This window comes from Cebus imitator, unplaced genomic scaffold, assembly GCF_001604975.1.
Source record: "Cebus imitator isolate Cc_AM_T3 unplaced genomic scaffold, Cebus_imitator-1.0 Scaffold680, whole genome shotgun sequence".
NCBI classification, from domain to species: domain Eukaryota; kingdom Metazoa; phylum Chordata; class Mammalia; order Primates; family Cebidae; genus Cebus; species Cebus imitator.
The window spans coordinates 416,710-433,294 of NW_016107995.1; positions in this window are offsets into that span (position 1 = coordinate 416,710).

Sequence of the window (16,585 nt, forward strand, 5' to 3'; positions counted from 1 at the left end):
CCTTCCTTCCTTCCCTCCCTCCCTCCTTCCCTCTTTCTTTCTTTCTTTCTTTCTTTCTCTCTCTCTCCTTCCTTCCTTCCTCTCTCTCTCCTTCCTTCCTTCCTTCCTTCCTTCCTTTCTTCGTTCCTTCCTTCCTTCTTCTCTCCTTCCTTCCTTCCTTCCCTTTCTTTCTTCCTTCCTTCCTTCCCTCCCTCCCTCCTTCCCTCTTTCTTTCTTCCTTTCTTTCTTCCTACCTTCCTTCCTTCCTTCTTCCCTCCTTCCTTCCTTCCTTTCCTTGAGTCTTGCTCTGTCATCCAGACTGGAGTGCAGTGATACAATCTCGGCTCACTGCAATCTCCACCTCCCAGGTTCAAGTGATTCTCCTGCCTCAGCTTCCCGAGTAGCTGGGATGACAGGTTCCTGCCACCACGGCTGGCTAATTTTTGTATTTTTAGTAGAGATGGGTTTTACCATGTTGGTCAGGCTGGTCTTGAACTCCTGACCTCGTGACCCACCTGCCTCGGCCTCCCAAAGTGCTGGGATTACAGGTGTGAGCCAGAGCACCTCGCCCATAAGACATTTTTCAAAAACTTAGTGGCTCAAAACAGCAAATGCTTGTTATCTCACAGAGTTTCTGAGGGTTGGGGGTCTCGGAAGTGGCTGAGCTGGGTGACCTTGGCTCAGGACTTCTCATGAAGTTTCCATCAAGCTGTCAGCAGTGGGCTCAACTGCAGCTGGAAAATCCACTTCCAAGTGACTTACATGATTGTTTGTGGGAGGGTTTCTGTCCTTACTCTGTGGACTTCTCCTTGACAATTGTCTTCCCTAGCATAGTGGAGCCAGGAAGGTGAGAGGGCATCTGAGATGTGTCTTCTGCAATGTAGTCATAGAAGTGACGTCCCATCACCCTCAGTCACCAGATCATCCCTGCCAGCCACTCAGGGATGGAGGGACGGGGCCATATTGGAAACTGACAACCACAGGCCACCTCTTGCTGAATTTGCAAAGGGCAAGCAGCTCAGAATTAAAAGTAATAATAAAAATAATAATGCGTGTACATTATATCACTTTACACATGACACAAATATAGCTCATCCCTCCCAGAAACCTAAGAGGTGGACAATGCCACCACACCTGGGCATGGTGGTGAGAAGACAGTCCCACTGGGGATGGAGGAGCTTGGAATTGAACCCAGAGCCTACAGCTACTCAGGACCCTCTGTGGTGGAAGGGGACTTTTCAGAGACCCACACTCACCCACTGGTACGACAAGCCGTACCCCAGAAGATGGAGTAAGACCCCCTTGCACACACTGGGGCATCAGCCAAGTTGGGAAGCTGAGCCAGAGGGGGATGCAGTCCTGAGTGTTGACCTGTTGACCCTCCTGGCTCTGCACGTGGGCTGAGAACACCAGGTCCATCTCAGGCTGGACAGGGGAGCTTGTGCCCCTAACACAGAGCAGGGCCTTTTGAGGCACTCATGGAGAATAAATGAATGTGTTCCAGTGCAGCACATGACCAATGACTAACAGGCAGGGGGTACCAATACCGCAGCTCCCTCACCAGTATAGTTCTTTTTCCTAGAACCTCCCCCAAAGGATTAAGGTCCAGGTGCCTTCTGTGCTTACAATACTCCCCCTGGAGGGTCACTGTCCCTTCCCCAAATCACGCCCACCTCCCTTCTGGGGTCCCTGCACCGTCCAGATGAGCTGCACATACCATTCCGTACCTGAGGCTCCTCTGGAGACACTTAACTGGGACATGCTCCATCCAGCGCCAGCAACATCATGGACAAGAGATCACCATGGTCAGGGTGAAGTCAGAAACCAAGAAATCGTCATGGGAACTTGTGAGTCCAAGAGCCAAGCCACCAAAGGGAAGCTAAAGAGGGTGACGCTGGCCAGACACTGTGGTGTGAAGGTTTGCGTTCGCTCAGTGTTCGCAGGGTGAGGTCCTCACCCCCAAGGTCACAGTATTAGGAGGTGATTAGGTCATGGAGGAGGAGTCTTATGATTGAGATTGTCCCCTTATGACAGAGCCCTGAGGGATCACGGTTGTGAGTGCCACCACGTGAGGATGCAGTAAGAAGGTGCCATCTCTGAGAAATGGGGCCTTCACCAGACACCAGATCTGCTGGTGCTTTCATCTGGGACCCCCCAGCCTCCAGACTGAAACATACGTTTCTGCTGTGTGTAAGCACCCGGTTTGTGGCATTTTGTTTCAGCAGCAGAGAAGGACTAAGCCAAGGCCACAGGGAGGAGATGTGCTCGCAGCCTGTGTGACAGGCCGGAGGTGATGAGGAAAGGCCCTTGAGCCAGAGGGATGGGTTTGGGCATCGGGGCCACGCTGGGCTGCCCATCTCCATGCCTCCCCAGCATGCCAGTTCCAGAACTTGGTCACGTTCAAAACACTGCCCTGGGGCTCCGGCTCCAAGTTCACCCTTCCCCTGCTACTCTGAAAAGCACATTGGGGTGCTGGCAACTGAGAATGGTGTCATTGTAGGAATAGGAACCTAATTCTTTAGATACTCTTGGCGGCCATTTACACACAGAACCCGCCTCCGAAGTGGGTTTGACCCACAAGCTCCTGCCCTGGGCTGGCAGCTTCTGATGGTGGCTGCAGGAGGGCGTGGCTGGGGAAGGTGGGAGGTGAGGAGGACTCAGGACGTGGGTGGGGCCGAGAACCTCCACGCCTTCCCGAAGCAGCCCCATGGCGCTGTCACGGTCTCAGGTTGACAGTAAACAATGATGACTTTAATAAGGAAACTTGAAAAGGTGAACCGTTCTTCTCCAGGACTCAAAGACAACTGTAAGAAAACACAGCAAAGAAATAAGAAGGAGCCCAGGCACGGGTCTCCCACGGTGTCAGGAAGGTGTTTTGTAACTTGATATATGCCAAGCTTCAGAACAGCCTTTGCTCTGTGAATAAGAGAATTACAATTCTCTTGCTCCCCACAACAGGTGCCATTAAATCTAAGCCACCATTTGGTACTTGGGAGCTCCACATTACAAATCTAATTAAGACTCCATAAAATAAAATAATTCAAGTCTGCATTCAGCCATTCCATTATCTCACACGGTGTATGATTGCCGCTCATTAAACAACAAAGACAAGCAAGTTCCAAGTGAGGCCGGCCATTTGTTCGGGAATCGGCAAAACAATGTGAAGCTCAATCACCCACAACGATGCGTTGCATCTTTGGAAGGTTTTCAGCTGCGGCGTGTATTATGCTCACCAGGCAGATTCCATGTGTGGGTTCATGAGCCTTGGAAATAAGAAAACTGGTGAGGGATTCTCTCCAGGGACTGTCCAAGGGCTGCCTCCATTTGGTCTGGGATCCCGGAGATCTAAGATTGGCTGGTGTGCTGGTGAGAAGCTCATCCCGGGCTCCACAGGTGGGTGCAGCAAGGACCCATCTTCTCCAGGCAGCAGATGGCAGAGGGCCACCAGGGAAGACAACCCGAGGACGTGGAACATGGGATGGCTAATCAGTGAATCACAGTCCTTAGAGAAAGTTTAATGGGAGAAAGGGGCTGCAGGTCCCTCAGAATGCAATGCAGATTCACCGGAACGAAGGCTTCGTTTCTGTTCACAGCTGGTGCAGCGGCTTTCTGGTCACACCCACCTCCCGGTGTCCAGGGATGTGTCTTTTTGGCTTCTGTATCCTCAGTGCCAGGCACCCTTTCTGGAAATTAATGAATACTGACTGTTTTTACAAAAGAAAGTATTCGAAACCCGCACTTAACCTTGCAATGCGTTTCTTCGTCAGATTAAATTTGTCCACCGGTTCCTTCCAAAATCCAGGTGAAAAGGAGTGTCCATGCCTTCTGCACAACTTCACTTGAGCAATGTGACGAAATGCAGCCCCTGGGGCTGCATGTCCTTGCGTGGAGGGAAACACACCCACAGCCAATGCCCCTCCTGGCTCAAGGCCACAGACAATTTGCAAAATGGATTTCTCTCCTTGGTGGGTCCCATCGAGGGACTCACATTGTCTAAGCATGGGATAAATCACATAAGTCCTCTTCAGGGATAAACTTGATGGGTTTTCTTTCACTATAAATATGCAAAACCAGAAATGCCCAATTCCTTTCCAAGTTTGGGTGACAGCAAACTTGGACACCACAGTAAGTTACGGCACCTTCAAAAAGTCTGCCCTAGAACTGAAGCCTTCACACCCATCTGCCTCCTCCCTTCCTCTTGGGAAGACAGAGGAGCTGTCAACTGGAATAGATTTCCCTAATCCTTATCTTCTGTGGGAAAGGATTTTCTCTTAAGAAACAGAATGAAGTCCTTCGTGGATGAGGAATGATCGCCAGGCTGCTGAGATGGTCCTCATGGGGACCCGCCAGTTGTTCACTGTGTGCCCGCTAGCGTGGGCCCTTAAATATTTCTAGTTCCCACGCAGTAAGCGGCACATCCATTCTCACAGGCCAAATCCAGGTCCAGTGAAGTCCTCAGAGAGGCTCCTGCATTAGCCAACGCTGAGCGCACAGCGACAGTCTTTCTCTAAAACAGGCGCTCACAGGTCACTGTCACCATCAGACAGTCTGTGGCCCGACTGTTTAGTGGGAACCAGTGGACCAGTCAATAACCAGATTTATTTATTCAATGAACCTGTAACATCAGTTTTCAATTAAACAAGTTCTAAAATAGATGAATAACTTCAGAGTAAATATTTTAAATACTAGTCCCAATAAGAGCTTCGGCGAATTCAACATCAACCAGTGCCATTCACCTACCTCCGTCGGCCCATCAGCTTCCTCCTCTGGAAACGGAGGAAATGGAGCAAACCCCCGTTTGAGGGGCCATAGCAAAAATTAGTAAGGGGATTAAATTGGTCACCATTCTTAGTTGCAGCCTACAGTATTCACTCAGGCTGGCTTAGGCAGGAAAGGGTTAATGATAAAGCAGTCTGGTAGTTGGCAGAATTCCTGAGGAAGATACAGGTGAAGTTCTGAGTGCCACAACAGCAGGAGCCTTGCAGGCAAAGATGACACTTGGGGACAGAGAGCCCACCATGCATGGCTCTGGGGAAAGGAGCCCTGCCCTCGTCACCTCTCCAGTGCTGATGAGGGATGCACAAAGCTCCCCCACCTCCTGGCTCGCCTCCCTGCACAGGGCCTGCTGCTGGGACTCACTTGTGCTCTGAGCGTTCCACAGGGTTGTCTGCTGAAGGGAGCCAAGCAGCCCTCCCTGCATGGGCATCTGGAGAATGCCAGGCTCCACAGTTAAGTAACCTGCGAGGCTGTTGGAAGGGGGTGGAGCAAGGCACCGGACAGGAGCCACCTGGGTGACGTTCCTCAATTCCCGCAGGTGCTGACCAACTCAGAAAGACAATAAGAAAAAAATGCCGGACAGGGCTGGCTCTTGGCCACCACTCCACACAGCTTCCAGAACCAGGGCAAGAGAAATAGAGAATCCATGCAGAGAAGTCATTTAACATTTTTTTAAATAAAATAAGTGTTATGTGAAAAATAGTTCCATGCCTGCCCAGTGTCGCTGTGGGCGCTCTGCTCTGGTTATGAATCACTTTTCTCCGTGAGGCTTCCACATGCCAGCCTTGCTGGGGACCAGCTGCCTGACGTTGTGGCATCTTGGACTCCCAGGGTCTGACTTCTTCTGCATTCTGCACCCTGCCAACCTCATCTGTGTTTTTCCAGAGCAGCTTCTCTGTTCTGTCCTTCCTGGATCACCTTCTTTCTGAGCAGCCTGAGCTGAACCTCTTCTCTTTTCTGGCAAAAAAAAAAAAAAAAAAACAAGAAGAAGAAGAAGAAAAAGAGGTGTCGGCGTGTGATGTGACGTCACTCTCAGCTGTTTTAAATTAACCTTCCCTTCGTCTGTGCCAAGGGAAAAGCTGAAACATGATTCAGTGAGAAGAAGCCTGTGTGAAACTGTGGGATTTTTTTAAAACTGTTCTGTTATTTTTTAAATGTGTTAAAATGCTCATGAGAGAAAAAGTGTCAAGCTTTTTAAGAAGCCATGTTTCAGAGAAAAAGGAAAGAAACCTCAAAGGTGTGTTAATGAGTAATAATCAGTGTGGTCCCTGAAGGAGCATTCTCACGAAGGCCACCATCAGTGGAACAGAATGTAGTCACCATATTTAATAAAATAATCTGTTGTCCAATCGTGGAAAACCCTCCACTGGAAGCTGGAGGAAAGATACAGAAGGGCAGAGGTTTTCCCTACGTCTCTGTTCTGACCTAAGAGTAGAGACAGCACTGCTGGAAAGCAGCATGTCTGGGAAGTGGACCCCTGTGCTTCTCAGGCGTGGCCGGCCTGGGTCTCGTCAGCCCGTGGACGCCTTGGTGCTGTACTGCAGCCGCCCGGCAACCGGTGCTCTTTAGAGGGCTTCTGACGTTTCAAACATAAAATGCTGGCTGGTGGAAAACTATTTCCCCACAATCGGGGAGATAAATTCATGAATAAAGTAAGACAAACAACTCAATACTTTTAAAATGCACTTTTCTGTAGACCGAGCATTGTATATGGGTTTTACATGGATTATTATTTAACTTCTCACAATGATGCTGCAAAGCGCATGAGCAGGCACCGTTCTGCAGCTGGTGAAATAGAACTGGATTAACTAATTAGCTAGAGGCACGTGGCCAGTATGTGGGAGACCCAGGACAGAGACACACTGTCCCCCAGAAGGCGTCCACAGTAAAAGAGAGGAAAACAAGATTGGCGCCATGTTTTCTTAATATTCGTGCATACATGGGTTACATTGTTTATTCTTTAATTAATAAAATAATCTGTTGTTCAACCTCTAAATTCTCATTAACTGTCTGTGGTTTGTCCATCACTGCACCCCAGCATCCACATACATCTTGAATGGAGTGGGAATTCACTGAAGATTCAGTGCAGTCGTCAGTTTGTTGGCAATATCTGTCACACGCGTGACTGGGTTGCTGGCTGTGGAGCCCGTGAGGCTGAGGCAGCCTTCAACAACACCCTCTTTGCTGGTCCCCTCTGGAGAGTGAATCGCAAATACGTGACCTGTCTCCATTCCAGGAGACATTTAATCTTTTTTTTAAAGATTAAATGCAAACTTTTTTTTAAATGCAAACCTAATTGTATTTTAGGTTTTGGGGTACATGTGAAGAACATGCAAGATTGTTGCATAGGTACACACATGGCAGCGTGATGTGCTGCCTTCCTCTCCAACACCTATATCTGGCATTTCACCCCATGCTATCTCTCCCCAACTCCCCACCCCCCGCTGTCCCTCCCCTATTTCCCCCCGACAGACCTCAGTGTGCAATGTTCTCCTCCCTGTGTCCATGTGTTCTCACTGTTCAACACCCACCTATGAGTGAGAACATGCGGTGTTTGATTTTCTGTTCTTGTGTCAGTTTGCTGAGAATGATGGTTTCCAGGTTCATCCATGTCCCTACAAAGGACACGAACTCATCGTTTTTGATGGCTGCATAATATTCCATGGTGTATATGTGCCACATTTTCCCTGTCCAGTCTATCATCGATGGGCATTTGGGTTGGTGACATTTAATCTTATAACTTAATAATTTCACAAGTTACCGTGAAGTTCAATGGCTCCTGCATGCGGGCGAGGCTCCTCTCTTTCCCCCTCCATCCCTCTCACCTCAAAGCACCAAATAATTCACAAATCTCTCCAAGCAAACAGCAGAACCACTGCACTGACGACAGATGCTGCTTCAGTGACCACTGGAACCTCCATTTCCTAAGAGCATTGGGAGCAGAAAGAATTGTGATAAAATATTTGGAATTAGGACTGGAGCTAAAAGGAGCTGTGGGGATGTAGCTGACCATGGCCTCACCCAAGACCTGAACCTGAGCCACTGTGAGAAGAGACAGGCCTAATCTGCCATTTGTTGATTTACCCACCAGTGTGTGTGTTGGGTGCCCGTGACGTAGGAGTCACTACAAACACTGGAGACCCAGATGAACAAAAAATGCAAAGTCCCTCACTCCGTGAAGGTTACAGTCAACGGAGCAGGAGAGGGAGAGAGAGAGGAACAGACATATCAGTGTCAGAGACTGAAAGGGTGATGAGACAGTGCTGCCTGGCTATTGCAGAAAAGAGTCCGGGGCCGGGGAGGTGGCTCACACCTGGAATCCCTGCACTCTGGGAGGCCGAGGCGAGTGGATCACCTGAGGTATTGCGTTTGAGGGCAGCCTGGCCAACAAGGTGAAACCCCATCTCTGCTAAACCTACAAAAATTAGCCAGGTGTGGTAGCACACGCCTGAAATCCCAGCTACTCAGGAGGCTGAGGCAGGAGAATTCCTTGAACCCAGGAGGTGGAGATTGCTGTGAACCAGGATCGCATAACTGCACTCCAGTCTGGGAGACAGAGCAAGACTTCGTCTCAAAAAAACAAACAAACAAACAAACAAACAAAAAAACGGAGAGTCAGATAAAATCTGAAAAAAAAAGAATACTTCATCTGAGGTCTGAATGACAATGGAAAGAGGAAATATGAGCATTCCACACCTTCTCGGGTGGAAACAAGCTATCTGCACTCAAAACATTTTAAAGTGGCTGTTTCTGCACAGACCGGACGGGCAGAACCTGGAGCAGCGTCAATGAACCCGGTGGGCACCTCCTGCACGCCTCTCCCTGTCCCAGGACCAAGTAAGACCACACAGGCGGTTTGCTGAACACATTCGCTTTCTTAGTTTAACACTTGGTAAAGTCAGATGCAGTTCTCCTCCTAAGGGGCTTTCTAATAATCACCATCTGGAGAGACTCGGGCCCCCAAGTGGGGACCCCTGACCACAGTCCTCGCACTGTGGAAGCCCAGCATGGCTAATGTTTCAGATGGTGTATGTGATCAAAACATTTTCAGAAGTTGGGCACCAGTTAAGGAAGGGTGGCACTGGCAGGCTGCTCCCAGGAGCATGGAGGGCGCCTGAGCAGAGCTGTGGCCCAGAGGAAGCCGAGTGTCAAGACCAAGCTCAAGGGGCATGTGGAAATCCCGCCCTGTCGGCATCACGGCAAGATGAAGGCTCTGAAGCTCGGCACTGCAGCTGGGAGCACAAAGGTGGGTGGGCAAGGGAGGAGAGGCCCAGAGGCAGGCACCCAAGGCTCCTGCCCATGCGAGGACCCATGTGGGGACCCACGCGGGGACTCATACGAGGACCCATGTGCACACACAGGTGCACACTGCACCCACATCCTTGGGGGAGTCAGGACACCTGTGCAGGAATGCAGCCCCAGAGCAGGACCATATCCCCACGGGGCACCCAGGCCAGCAACACAGGGAGCCCCTGTCACCCCTTCCCAGGAGGCAACAGATGAGAGTCACCAGCTACTGACACTAGGCCTGTCAGGCCCTCCTTGGTGGCAGGGCGGGGTGAGACGTCCTGAAATACAAGGATTTCTGTCAGCCAGCCAGGGGCAAACCCTGAGTGGGGGTCAGGTTGGGGGCCTGTCAGCCTTCCTTCTGGAGGTGAGCGATGACCCTCTTCTAGCTATTCTCTTGTCTGTGCGCAGAATCTAAAACTGGGCAGATTTCATCCTAGAAGGTAATTCTGTGGGGCTCAGTTCTTCTTGTTTCAAATGGAGACAAAAATAATTCTCCATATGTTTGTCATGGGAAATGGATAACTCAATTTACATCAAAGAGCCTGTCATCTGTTAAGGACAAATGATAGTTAAATTTCACCCAGGAAACTCAACCAGTGTTGAGAGACTGCGCAGAAGAACACCCTGGCAAGGGGAGCTGGCGTCGGGAGCTCAGCTGCGCAGTGCTCTGGGAAGGGTCCGGGGCACCAGCAGGGGAGTCTCCCCACCCCAGGCCTCACTGTTTTCTTCGGTAGAAGGAACAGGTTGGCCTAGAGCAGGAATCTGCAAACTACAACCAGTGAGCAAAGTCTGCCAGCTTTTATAAATAAAGTTTTATCAGAACACAGCAACGCTCATCATTTGCATACTGTCTGGCTATCTCCCCGTTGAAAGAGTAGCGTTGAGTATTTTCGACAGAGACTGCGCGGCCTGCAAAGCTGAATGTGTTTCCTGTCTGGGCCTTCACCAAACATTTTCCCTGAGCCCAGCAGAGCCTCGGAGTCACTCAAAGACACGCACTGAGGACACAGTGTCTCCGACCCTGTCGCATCTCTGGGGTGGTCACAGCGTGTTTTCATGAGCTCAACAGAGAATGCTTTGCAGTCAGCCTGGCCGGGTGGGTGGGCGGGAAGCACCAGCCACCGAGGGCTTCTGTGCTGACACACACACACACACACGCGCGCGCACACACACGCACACGCACTCACACACGAACACACACATGCACACTCACACACCTATTCACATGCACTCACGGGTAAAAACATGCACGCACATGCATTCACACACATGCACACGCACACTCACACACACCCATTCACATGCACTCACGGGTACAAACATGCATGCACACGCATTCACACACACGCACGCACACACGCACACGCACTCACACGCACGCACACACATACACACACACCATCTGCATCCAGCAGCCCTGCCCGCCCCAGGCCTCACCTTCAACACCAGCACAAGAACCCGCACAAGAACCCCACACCAGCCGTCACATTTGTGGATAACACCAGAGCTGACAAAGCATTTTCGTGACTGTTGGAGGTTTTAGGGGAGAGACATGGGTCACGAACATTTTGCTGAGAGGAAACTGAGGCTGGGAGAGAACAGGCTTGTCCGAGAAAAGACGCTGTATGTGGCAGATGCTAGATGTGACCACAGAGGAATGGTCACTCCTCCTGCCTCCCCTCCTGATTCTGTGGGTTAAGAGGGAGTGGGTCCCCCCTGCTGACATCTCTAAAGTGTCCTTCAGCCTCTCAGGAAGCTCCCCGAGTCTCCCTACAACCATCACGCAGAGAGAGCAGGGTCACCGGACAGGGAGTGGGCTCTGTGGTGCCTTAGAGAGAAGGCCCTCCCTGCAAGGACCCGGTGCCCACCTGTGTCCTCCACAGGGGCTGAAGCCACGGGGAGGACAGGCAGTGCCTCCCCTAGGCAGCCTTGGAATGGATGAGACGTCCGAGGCTGTGAGCACTCCCTCCTCCTCCTTCCCTCATCTGGCACAGCTCTAAGGTGTCCACGTGTGTTGGGCACAAAGCCTCCAAGACACAACCCCACTGCTCAGGGGCACCATGAGCCTGCAGGCGGCCATAACAATGTCCACCGGCAGGGGGGCTTAAACCACAGACACTGATTTCCACGGAGTTCTGGAGGATGGGAATCCAAGATCAAGACGTCCGCAAGGCTGGTTCCTTCTGAGGCCTCTCTGGCTTGCGGATGACGGCCTTCTTCCTGTGTCTTCACGTGTGTGTTCCCCTACACATGTCTGTGTCTTCATCTCTCTTCTTATGAGAACACCCTAATGACTTTATTTAATTTTAATTTTAATTTTTTTTTTTTTTGAGACAGAGTCTCACTCTGTCACCAGGTACCAGGCTGGAGGGCCGTGGCACAATCTCGGCTCACTGCAACCTCCACCTCCCAGGTTCAAGCAATTCTCCTGCCTCAGCCTCCAGAGTAGCTGGGACTGCAGGCGTACACCACCACACCCAGCTAGTTTTTTGTACTTTTTAGTAGAGATGAGGTTTCACCATGTTGGCCAGGATGGTCTTGATCTCTTGACCTTGTGATCCGCTTACCTCAGACTCCCAGAGTGCTGGGATTACAGGCATGAGCCGCCGCGCCCAGCCTAATTTTAGTCATATTTTTAAAAGCTGTATTTCCTAAATGAAACAGGTACAACATACAGAAATCTCTGGGATGCAGAGAAAGCAGTATTCGGAGGAAAGTTTCTAGCACTAAATGCCTATATCAGAGAGTTAAAAAGATCTCTAAGTCTAACCTCATACCTACAGGGACTAGAAAAACAAAACACTCACCCCAAAGCTAGAAGAAAAGAGGTCACTAAAACCAGAGCAGAACCGAACAAAAGTGGGACCCAAAAATCTGCACAAATAATCAACAAAACCAAAACTTGGTTATTGGAACAGATAAAGCAGATCAATAGCATGCTGGCGAGATCAACAAGTAAAAGAGGAAAAGATCCAAACATATACAACCAGAAATGACATGACAGCGGATCCCACAGAAATGCAAAAACCTCAGAGACAGTTACGATAGAGCTATGCACATAAACCAGAACTATAAAGAAAACGCACAAATTCCTGGGGACACACAGGTCCCAAGATTGAATGGGGGAGAAACTGCAATCCTGAGCAGGCCAACATCAAGGTTTGAAATTTAATCAGCAATAAAAAACCCACCCACCAAAAAAAGAAAAAACAAAAAAAAAAACCACCCTGGACTACATGGGCTCACGGCTGAATTCAGATTTATGAAGAACAGCTGGTAGCAATTCTGCTTTGTTTCGTGGGGGTTTTTTGCTTGCTTGGGAGACAGGGTCTTACTCTGTTGCCCAGGCTGGAGTGCAGTGACACGGTCTCTGCCCACTGCAACCCCCGCTTCCCAGGCTCTAGCATTCCTCCCACCTCAGCCTCCCCAGTAGCTGGGACTGCAGGAGCCCCCACTACACCTGGCTAATTTCTGTATTTTTTGTGGAGATGAATTTTTGCCGTGTTGCCCAGGCTGGTCTTGAATTCCTTGGCTCAAGCAATATGCCAGCCTCAACCTTCCAAAGTGCTGGGATTACACTTGCATACCACCATGCCCAGCTGAGCTGGTACCAATTCTACTGAAGCTTTTCCCAAAATTGGAGGGCAAGGGACTCCTCCCTAACTCATTCTGTGAAGCCAGTCTCACCCTCATACCAAAACCTGGCAAAGACACAATGAAAAAAAGAGAACTACAGGCCAGTATCCCAGATGAATAGACACAAAAATCCTCAACAAAATACTAGCAAAGTCCAACAGCACGTGAACATTTTCATTCATTGAATGTAACTGGCCAGCCATGTGCAGAAGAGTAAAAATGAACCTCCACCTCCCATCATACACAAAAATCAACTCAAGGGAGATTAAAGACTTAAATGTCAGACCTCAAACTATTACAATTCTAGAAGAAAACCTAGAAAATACCCACCTCAGCATCATCTTTGGCAAAGATTTCATGACTGAGTTCCCAAAAGCAACTGCAACAAAACAATTAACAGGTGGGACACTGACACTCAGGAGGTTTTGCACAGCGAAGGAAATTGCCAACAGAGTCAACAGACAGCCTACAGAATAGAAGAAAATTTTGCAAACTATGCACTGACAAAGGTCTGATGTCCAGAATTTACAAGGAACTTAAACAATTCAATAAGAAAAGAAAATCAACCAATTAAAACACGGGCAAAGGTCACAAACAGATACTTCCCCAAAGAAGATGTGAAAATGACCAGCAAACATGAAGAAATGATCAACATTATTAATCATCAGAGAAATGCGAAACAAAGCCACAGCAGGGTACCATGTCCCACCAGTCAGAACAACTGTCATTTAAAAAGTCAAAAAATAACAGATGCGGGCCAGGCTGCAGAGAAAAGGAAACGCTTCTGCACTGTTCGTGGGAACGTAAATTAGCTCAGCCACTGTGGAAAGCAGTTTGGAGATTTCTCAAAGAATTTAAAACAGAACTACCATTCGACCTAGCCACCCCATGACTGGGTATACATCCAAAAGAAAACAAAGAATTTGGCCCGGCGCAGTGGTTCACTACCTGTCTGTGATCCCAGCATTTTGGGAGGCCGAGGTGGGCAGATCACCTGAGATCAGGAGTTCAAGACCAGCCCGGTCAACATAGTGAAACCCTGTCTCTACTAAAAATACAAAAATTAGATGGGGCATGGTGGCAGGCACCTGTAATCCCAGTTATTTGGGAGGCTGAGACAGGAGAATCGCTTGAACCTAGGATGTGGAGGTTGCAGTGAGCCGAGATCACACCACTGCACTCCAGCCTGGGTGACAGAGTGAGGCTCCATCTCAAAATAATAAATAAATAAATAAGGTAAGCAATAAGAAATTTAAAAAAGAAAATAAATCATTCTACCAAAAATGCACATGTACACCCATGTTCACAGCGGCACTACGAACAATAATCGTAAACATGTGAACCAGCCTGGGTGTCCATCCACAGTGGATGGGATGAAGAAAATGTGGTCCATATACACCGTGGACAGCTACACGGCCATAAAAAGGAACAGAATCATGTCCTTTGAGCAACATGGACGCAGCAGAAGCCCATTATCCTAAGTGAATTCACAATAGGACAAAACCCAAAAACCACATGTGCTCACTTATAAGCATTGGGTACATGTGGACATACAGATGGGAACTGCTGGAGGGACAAGAGAGGGCGGGGGCAAGGGCTGAAAGCGCCCTCCTGGGGACTACTGTGCTCACCACCTGGGTGACGGGGCTTTTCACACTGCAAACCTCAGCATCACACGAACCCCCGAATCTAAAATAAAAGCTGAAATTTTTTTATTGCATTTTAGGTTTTGGGGTACATGTGAAGAACATGCAAGATTGTTGCATAGGTATGCACATGGCAGTGTGATGTGCTGCCTTCCTCCCCTTCACCTATATCTGGCATTTCTCCCCATGCTATCTCTCCCCAACTCCCCACCCCCCGTCCCTCCCCCATTTCCCCCCAACAGACCCCAGTGTGTGATGCTCCCCTCCCTGTGTCCATGTGTTCTCATTGTTCAACACCCGCCTATGAGTGAGAACATGCGGTGTTTGATTTTCTGTTCTTGTGTCAGTTTGCTGAGAATGATGGTTTCCAGGTTCATCCATGTCCCTACAACGGACACGAACTCATCATTTTTGATGGCTGCATAACAGTTGAAATTATTTTTAAAAAAATCTCCTTGGTGTTGAGTGCATAGAAAAAGAAATAAATAAATGAAAATCTTCTTTTTAAGGGTGGGTGCGGGGTGAGAGTTGAAAAACTACCTGCTGCGGACCATGTTCAGTATTCAGGTGATAAATGCACTGACAGCCCAGGCTTCACCATAGCACAGTACATGCGATACATGTAAGAAATCTGTATTAGTACCATCTAAATATATAAAAGTTGAAAAATAAAAAAGCAAAATCAAAAGACCCTAATTTCCATGTAAGATCACACTCTGAGGCACTGGAGTTAGGGGACACACTCTGGCTCATGAAGGATCAGAACGGGGCGAGTTCGGGCGCTGTGGGAGCTTGAAGCCACCGAGGACAGGCCAGCGTACCTGGTGGGTGGCACTGAGCTGAGCATCAGAGGTTAACGCTGACATGGGCTGGGGTGCCCAGGTCCCTGGGAAGGTGGTGAGCACACAGCAGCTGAACCGTGCACGGGAGAAGCACAGCATGCAGAGGCTGGGGTTCCTGACTCTCTCCCAGCCACACCCCGCCCCAGACTGCACCCGCGTCTCTAAGCAAGCACGGCCAAGCACTGGGGTTGAAATCCATGGAGATACATCCCACTCCTCACCAAGTTGATTTTCACTGGACTGAGACGGCAGAGAAGAGGCTGGCTGGGACAGAGGCCGAGATGTTAAAGACTAGAATTCCCACAACCTGGGTTCAATCTGAAGTACTCGAGGGGGTAAGAAAAAGGCCCAAGAACAGCACCCGTGTTAGAAAGATGCAGCTTGAGGGTAAAGGGGAAACAGACAGACAGGTCCACTCACCTCTGAGCCAAGGTGAGGGTGAGGTCCCTGGACGTCCGGGCAGTGATGGCCAGTAAGCAAGTCAGGCAGAGCTCACGTGGAGCATCAGGGCAGGGGCTGGTGACGGAAAGTGCAGATGAGATCACCAGGGAGGTTCATTTTGTCATCAGCACATTCATTTAGTCACTCATTCATTGGGAGTCGAGTGAGATGATGGATCTAAGGACAGAGCGGCAGTGATCAGGAGAAATTGGGACTGCCCTCACGGGGGCTGTAGGCCGGTGGGAAGCCACCTGTAGGGAATCAAGCATCAGAAACACGTTGGCATCGGAGAAACCCACTCCCAGCTTTGAGAGCATTGTCAGCAGGGTTGCTTGTGAGACCAAAAGACTTGATAACCATGTAAATGTCCACCAACTGCAGAGGAAATAAGCTATCTGCAACAGCATGGTGGTGAAAACACACTGATTCTCGCTAAATGCATTAACATGGATGAATCTCAGGGACATTATGCAACATTGAAGAGCAGGAAGCCAAAGAACATATTCAGTGCGTTTCCATCTACATGAAGTTTTAAAACATGCAAAACTAAACATACATGGTTTGGGGTACTATAAATAAAGTAGTAAAACAAAAAGAAATGCACAAGAAAGTCACATGAGATTCAGGGTGATGGTTACCTCCAGGGGAGGGGAGAGGGAGACTCCTGGGAGGAGCGGCTGCACACAGAGGGCCTTCAGAGACCCCTCCAGGCCTTCGTCTCGGGGTGGTTACGCAGACGTGCTCTGCATTACAATTATTCCTTGCACACAATGCTACATGTTCTTTTGTATCAATTCAACATTAAATTTGAAAACAGGTTTAAAATTATTCATACACAGGCTTATATAACGACGATTATGATAAATCCTAGAAAGGAAAAGAGCAGGATGGCGGGAGAGGGAATGACAGGGCACCCTCTCTCTCAGGGGCCGGAGAGGGCCTTGAGGAGGATGTCACACGGAGAATGACAGAGGA